Source organism: Parasteatoda tepidariorum, chromosome 4 (assembly GCF_982258835.1).
Source record: "Parasteatoda tepidariorum strain Cologne lab strain chromosome 4, Ptep-v5.0, whole genome shotgun sequence".
NCBI classification, from domain to species: domain Eukaryota; kingdom Metazoa; phylum Arthropoda; class Arachnida; order Araneae; family Theridiidae; genus Parasteatoda; species Parasteatoda tepidariorum.
Genome location: NC_141758.1, coordinates 102,331,608 through 102,339,642, shown reverse-complemented (window position 1 = coordinate 102,339,642; position 8,035 = coordinate 102,331,608). Strand labels below are relative to the sequence as shown.

General features: G+C 28.3%; 1 protein-coding gene across 2 annotated transcripts in view; it reads left to right on the top strand.

The window, feature by feature from the left end:
* The first annotated feature begins 641 nt into the window (after positions 1-641).
* kst (spectrin beta chain, non-erythrocytic 5 kst) overlaps positions 642-8,035 on the top strand; it is a 194,958-nt gene continuing 187,564 nt past the window's right edge. For both annotated transcript variants that reach the window (XM_087161839.1, XM_071181673.2), the window contains exon 1: positions 642-865. The gene's annotated coding sequence lies outside the window, so the exon portion shown is untranslated. The remainder of the gene's footprint in view (positions 866-8,035) is intronic.

The following is an 8,035-nucleotide window of genomic DNA, read 5'->3' as shown; positions in this document are numbered from 1 at the left end:
TAAAGGAAAGTTCGAATTCTGGACTAAATTTACATCACTTTAAACAACTTTAATAATTCTGTGATCTTAAACATGGTTATAAAGTAGCTTAGTTAAAATCCTTGCAGTAATAATTGAAAAATCATAATTACAAAAAGTAGGAAAAGTAAAAAGTGTGGTTGTCGAACTCTGAACGAAAAGTTGTCGTTGTTCTCTAGTTCATCTGCTCTTTGTCTGCATAATTTTTAAAATTTCCTTATCCTTTTCGTCTAAATTCGAAAATATTTCCGCATCACTTAAAGCCCTCTAATTATAACAGTTGATGATTCAACAGAGAGAGCTATTGTAGAGTTTTACGGTGTTTAGTGTATTATTAAATTTAGTGGGCGAAATCTAAATCTCGATGTAATTATACGGTTGACTATGATAAAATGTTTAGTCCAGTTTCATTCTATTTAAAAAAAAAATTGACTTTTCTAAAAAAGCCCTGACCCTAACAATTTGACAGGTCCGAAAAGGTTCTCCCAAATTTAGAAATCGTTTGTGAAATTTCGCTTTAGTTGCTAATTTCACTGATAGATGGTGCTAGCACACTTACATTCAATCACAAACATTTTTGACATACTCCACACGTGGCGCGACGGTCAACTTTCCCTCGCGGCACATTCATTAAAATATCGTTGATTTTCATCTACCAACGCGGCAACAACAGTGAAATAGAAGCAGACGCTTTTTCTGTGGACGGATTTTTTTCCCATTTGTTTACTTTGCTGTTTATTCTGTGGGATTTTATTTACACTTATCTGGATTTTACTTTTGGAGTATTATTGTGCTTATTTTTGGTTTATCCATTTAGAGTGACTACATTTGATATTATTTTCGACCGGTAAGTTATATTATTTTAACGCCTTATCCCTGTAGGGCTTCTTTGAATCAAATCACTTCCATCAATTTTATATACCAACTTAATTATATTAGATTGTTTTATCAAATATTATAGTTTTTACAATTTGTTTTAAAGTGTCCCACTTGTTGATTTCTGAAAAAATTGTCTTGCGTTTGCGCCGTTGACGTAGCGGGAATATTAAATTTGATGATGAATTCTATACGTGATAATTAATTTCTCCTTCCCCAATATCCGATCGCAAACTTGCTTGAAATTCTTTTTAGTGATTGTAATTTATTTCAATAAATTTTAGTAATGCAAATATTGCTTAAGAGAATTTAAGATAAGATTTGCTTATGTACTTTAAAATTAGGAACAAGTGTACTAGATTTAAAATTTTTTTTGGCTCTAATATGAAATGTATTATTTTTATGATGACTACACATATTTTCATTCTAACAAGCAGTATTATTAAAATACTTAATTTATATTAGACTGTTTTAGCAATCATAAATATGAAGGTATTCTGTACTTTTTCAATGGTGAATATTTATTATTTCTGCCGTTTATATTTGGCAAAAAATAAGAACACATATTTTTAAATTTTATTCTTCGTCTATGTCAATGCTCAATAAATATTTTTCAGCTAAAATTTCGTAACAAGTTGTGCCATGATATAGGGTGTCTCAACTCTTATAGGGTGTCAACTCTTTTATTTGTAAAGTTATCTGTAAAATGTATCAAACCTGGTTCAACCTAAATGTTTCTAAAAATTTAAATAATTTTAAAAAACATAGAGCATCTGAATATCTGATGATTAGATTCTCATGTATTAGAATTTATCTTTAGAGTTCTAGGGGATAGATCTTGATCATGCCTTTTTTAGCTAGGCAGTGCTGGCTTTAAAGCTGCTTGTTAGCAATTTTCTGTTATTTTATTTTGAATTAAAAAGCTCAGTAGGATATACTGAAGCGATTTTTTTTATTTTTTTATAAATGCTTATCTTTTTTTAAATTTTATTAATTAATTTTAATATTGCTCTCTTTTTTTCCCTCTAAACCTAAAATGATGATAAAAAAACCTAGATAATAAATAAAATAATGGATTATTGATTAGATCAAAAAATAATTTCAGGTTTCACAAATCATTACTAGTAAGTAAAAAATGTTATAACTCCTGAAATCCCTAGAACATTTCGCAACAGAATACCTTTTGTCAACCATTGTCATTTAGTACACTATTTTATTTTCATTTTGTTAATGCCAGGTATTGTATATTGAGTATAGTAACTCAGTTTGACCATCTCTACAATCCAAGATTACTCAACTATAGAGAGACTTCTTTTAAAGTTTTCATAATATATTTCAGAACTAAATCTGTCTATGGGTGGAAAACTGAATGTCCATTATGTTAATGCCCAGGTATTGTATATTGAGCAGTGTCGGATTAAGCGTACACGGGGCCCAAGACCATTCAAATTTTTGGGGCCCTTAGATTAAATTTTTTTTCTCATATATTTTCATATATTTCTCATTGTTTCTCATATATTTCATATAAATATGAAAGTATTTACATATCTTTTCATTTAAGGAAGTATATTTGAAATTAAAATAAATAATAATAAATTAAATTTAATAAAATAAATAAATTGAGTAATATGTCAATACGATTGAAATTATGTAAAACAAATTATCGTATTTCATTAATATATATATTTAAAATTGATTTGTTTGTAAAAAAAATCATTGTTTTTCTTAATTTTTTTAAATTTAATTTCAAAATATCCATTTTATGGGGGCCCCTAATCAATGGGGGCCCCAGGCCGTGGCCTAGTCTGGTTTATTGGGTAATCCGGCACTGATATTGAGTATAGCACCCATTTTGACCCCTTGTACAATCCAAGATTAAGCGAGACTCCTTTTAATGCTTTCATAATATACTTCAGGACTAAATCTGTCTATGGGTGGAAAACTGAATGTTGATTATGTTAATGCGAGGTATTGTACATTGAGTATAGCACTCACTTTCACCCTCTGTACAATCCAAGATTACTTTACTTTAAAGAGACACCTATATATTTAAGGACCAAATTTGTTAATCGGTGGGAAACTGAATGTAAGCAATTACAAGATTCTAAAAACCGAAGGATTCTAATATTATATCTCTCCACTTATCCCGACATTTGAAAGAGCTTGATTTTCTAGATTTTATTACTGTGATTTGTGTTTAGTTCATGTGTAATTTTATCATTCATGAGAGTTTTCTGTAATTTATAAATTCTCGAAGGCCATAACCTTAAATTAATTTCAGAAAATTAATATCTTGACATAAATAAAGCGTAAGAATTGCCTTGTTTTGAGTGTTATCCCTTAATTGGTTACATTCTTGCAAAAATTTTGTCATTTATCATTTTTTGGATAGCTTTATAATATAGTTGTGAAGTTGTCCAAGTTGATTTTTAATCAATTGATTTCAAGTTTGTCCTTATCCGAATTTATTTGTAGTTACATGGAAAGAATTTGTTATATTGTAAACGTTACAAGTTTAATAAGGATGACACACATAAAAATAATTTGGAAAGTAGTAACCCTGAACTTAAGATTTTAATCTTCAGCTAAGTGCAGGTGGCTCTAAGCTACCTGTACTTACTTTATATGGTTCTCCATCCATTAGAATTCTTTCAGAAATTTTTCTCTGGGTTCTGATACTTTTCCTGTTGATGCTAACTGTATCAAGAGAAATGTAAATTTCTCTAAAATATTTCAGAAAATTATTATCTAATGGGTGTGCTATTTTTTGTGCAGCACTCTAGATTTTAAGGTTGTCTTAGCTCTCGGCATTTATTCCCATCCTTCATATAGTCGGCTTTCATTTTAATTCTTTGTGTTGAACATAGTTCTTAGTTATTTTATCACGGGGTAGAAATTGATAAAACTCTGTCACTGCTCTGTGAACCAATGACTAAAAAGTTATTAGCATTAGTAATTCATGCATATTGTTATTGGTCTGTTTACATGTCTCTAGTAGTTTTTAAACGTTAGTTAACAAAATAAAAAAGAATTTTAGTTTATGGGTGAATTTTTAAAAAAATAATTACTATACATAGAGTGTGTAATGTCCAAGATAAGGATGAAATATTCTATTTTTGACAATAAAGCAGACCAAAACACAAAAATGAAAGTAAAAAGGAGAAATAACCACCCCTTTACTTCGATTGCTGGTCTGGGGGATCACTGATTTTCTTGTAGTCCTTGACCAACAGATCATTTTTAATTTCGAGCCTCTATATGTCATAAAAAAAAATTAATTTCGTCTTTCAATTTTGGGCATTTTCTTTGGATAGAAAAATTCTCTGATATGATCATTAATAAACAGAGAAGATCCTGATATCTATGATTTTAATAAGCTTAAAATTTCCAAACATTAATTATGTTAATAAAGGATAGATAAATAAATAATTACATAAATTGTTTATTTATCTCTTATTTAACAGTATTAATTATCCCTTTTCAATGTATTGTTATTCTCTGTTATAATTCTTTATTTTATTTTTTTTAAATTAAAGGCTTTAGTGTTCTTTTATTTTAGAGTTCTAAAGGTTAAGTTCTTTTATTATACTTTTATTGTAATCCTACAGTAGTACTGCTTTATGCAGCTTATTATGATAAGCATAGTTCATAAATGCTAAATGAGCTATATTATTAAAAAACTGAAAATATATTTTACAATTCATCTGTTTAATAATCGGGTTTGTAATTTCTGATCTGTGACTTGCTTTCCCCTTTGCTTTAGAAAAAGTTTTCAACCTTTATTTTTAAACCATACTGTTTTACTACAAGATAGGCGCGGCACTTTCTTCAGATAGATATTTACTTTTTTATTCTTTTGTCAACAAAAACGGATAAATTTAGGGTTTGAAGCATCTCTTATCTTAGACTTAGAGAATGCTACTTGATAAAAGATAAGTTTTAGAAAAGTAAGAAAAAAAACCTTTTTGAAAGGAAGTAGGGAAAAAAAAGACATAAGAAACTATTCCTCTTCACTAGAGACAGTTTAATTTTTTTTCTTCTCCGGGGATACTTTTTATCGCTATTATCTGACACTTAGTTTCTTCACTTTTTCTCTATCCTCAGTTTTTTCTCTAAATTTATATTCTGCAGTACAGTTTTTTCTCTAAACTCAGATCCTGTAGTAGGTCTTTAATCTTTCGTCGCGACATCTGTTGAGTTTTGAAGGCATCGCGTCAAGATATTAGCACTTCTGAGCATTTGAGAATCATTCTAAAAGAAATAAGAGTATTGACAGCCTCATAAATTTTCTCAAGGTGGGAACAGAACCTTTTTTAAACTGTGAGAAAATTCATTGAAATAATTCAAATCCCGTGTACAGTAGACATTTTTTTTTTTACTCTGGTGTTGCCAGTTATAGTAACAAAACCAACCAACCAACGCCAATTCATAGTGGCGCATCATTTTTGTGACTAATAAATTAAAATTAATTAAAAAGGAAACTAGTGATGCTTTAAAACAAAGTATAATTTTTAATTCATTTTGTTACTAAAAAAAAGGGGGCAAGTGCTCTTTATTGAAAGTGTGTGAAACACCAGATTATCAGATTAAAAATCGTTTTAATTTTTTAGAACTACTTTTTATTTTGATAAAAAAATTACATTTTTTAAAAATAATTATGCGTTGAATTCAAGATTGTTATCCTTAAGAAATGAACTGCGTTTGTCTGAATTCCTGCTATATTTTTTCAACATTGTAATCACCTGACTACTTAACATTCTCTATTTTAAAACAAGAATTATAATGAAGGACATATTTTCAGCAAACGATTTCGTAAATAATTTTAGAATTAAATGAGTCATTATTATGATTTTAAAGTCCGATTTAACGTTTAAGAAATTGTTATATTAAAAAAAAAAGTTTTTTATAATTTTTATTTCATTCATTCAAACGCTGGCTGGCAAGTGATTGCGTCAAAGTAGAATGAACGATATTATAGTAATGGACACGGTATATGAGTATAAGTATGAAGGACTTCTAATGTCGATTTTATTTTCTTTTGTTATATACCTCCTTCATGTATTTATCCTTCAAGTGTTTCTCATTGTTTATTTGGTATTCTTGTTTTCTTTCAAAATGCCTTTTTGTGGGTAGAACTTTGTGCAAAATAATCTGCTTATGTATTTTTTTTAATGTGTATGTCAAGATTGATTGATACTATTTAATTTTTTTTTTATCAATTTTAATTATTATTTATATTCTAAATCGCTTTGTGGATTAAGGTTATTTTTTTTGTTTATAGTTTGCTAGAATCGTAGAAATAGGAATCGTTTGTTCTTGAACTTTCGAAAGGGATTGAGTTTCATGCAGAATAAATTGCGTCTGATTTTGTTTGAATTTTTTTTATTAGTATTCTGTATATTGAGGATGGATTATTATAAATTTTTTTTTTATTAGTTCCAATTGTTAATTGAATCCTTAATCGATTTTCTGTCATTTGTAAATTCGAATTATTCTTTTTTGTGTATTGTTTACTCTGAAAGAGTGCTGAAGATCGTCTGCTTTTTTTCACGGGAAATAGATATTGAGCTTCCTATAGAATAAACTGCTTCGAATCATATGTATTTTTAAATTTTTTTTTTTATTCATATCAAAATTGATTGGTGCATTTTTAAAATTTCATCGATTCTAATCAATTGAACTCTAAATCAGTAATCTCTTTCTTTCATTTATGGATTATTATTCTCGTCTGCTCAGAATGAGCTGTGGGAAACTGGATCATCTGTACTTGAGACTTCCGGTATATGTGGGTGAAAGTGTTGATTGAGTGGAGATGAAGAGAAATCCTCTTACCACAAGGCAATGAATGGATTAAGTAATCCCTTATTTGGAAGAAACCTCTGGATTTCGCGGCTTCAATGATGCAGCAACATTTTAATTGACTGATCTTGCGTTTCCTATGACTCAGCATCTGTATTGCATCGTGTGATTTTTTTTGGCTTCCTTTGCTTTCTTTCACCCTCTAGTATTCGGCGTGTAATTCTACTCTCACTTTAAATCTGTTAGTTCACTTTAAATAATTTAAAATTTGTTTCTTCAAAGGGAAGAAAGTAAAAATAAAGCACGTTTGAGTATCCAATTTGAAGATTTGTTGTAATGCTATACAAATTATCTTATTCAAATAAGTTGATAAATTAAGAACTGGGAATTTTTTAATTTAAAATAATTATCAAACTTCATTTCTTTATTTTTTTAAAGAGTCACTAATGTAGCCAAAATTATAAAAATCGAAAGGTAATTCTTAATTTTCGTATATTTGTAACCAAACAACGCAATAATGGAGTAACTTTTCAATTACTGATAAATAAATCACAAATAATTTTTGTGTTTAAAAAATGGCCCTACTTCGAAATAAACTTTTTAACCATTCACATTATTAATATAGAGGGTGAAATAATTAAGAAAAATGATCCTTGCAAAAAAAAAAGCATATTATTTGTTACAAGCATATTATATGACAAATAAGCTTACCGATAAAAAAAAAGAGCATTTTAAATAATATAATAAAAATTTTACTAAACCGTTTTCTCAATAAAAATTATTATACTGCCGTAGTGTGTAATTTTTTTAACTTATATTTCTCTTTTGTAAAAGTCAATGCAAATGTAATGATTTTTTTCCCTCTCCTGGATAAAATTATTTATTCTTAGAAGCAATTTTATTTCTTGCTGTTATTATCTGAACGAAAACAGATCAAGGTCGAATTCGATGGGTTTTAATTGCACCTTGTAAGTTACACTTAAAAGAAGATGAAAAAATTATTTTTCCCCCCTACCCAATTCGTGTCCTTCGTTTATTCAGAATAATCTAGATTATTTTAGTATAAAGTTCGTTCTATTCATTGCATATTCTTGCTGATATTTTTTTATTTTTAGTTAGCTTGTATTTTACCTTGCAGGAACCAATGAATTTCCTAAAATTGAGTAAGTTTCCTTAAGAAATCCCTATTGAAATAGAATTTTTGCGCAGACTATTGCTTGCTTGAATATTTAAATAAGTGTTAAAGAAGCGAGCCTTATTTATAAAAATCAATTGACTATCTTTGATGAATTAAATACTTAGTATTCAAAATTAAGAATAACCATAATACATACATTATTTA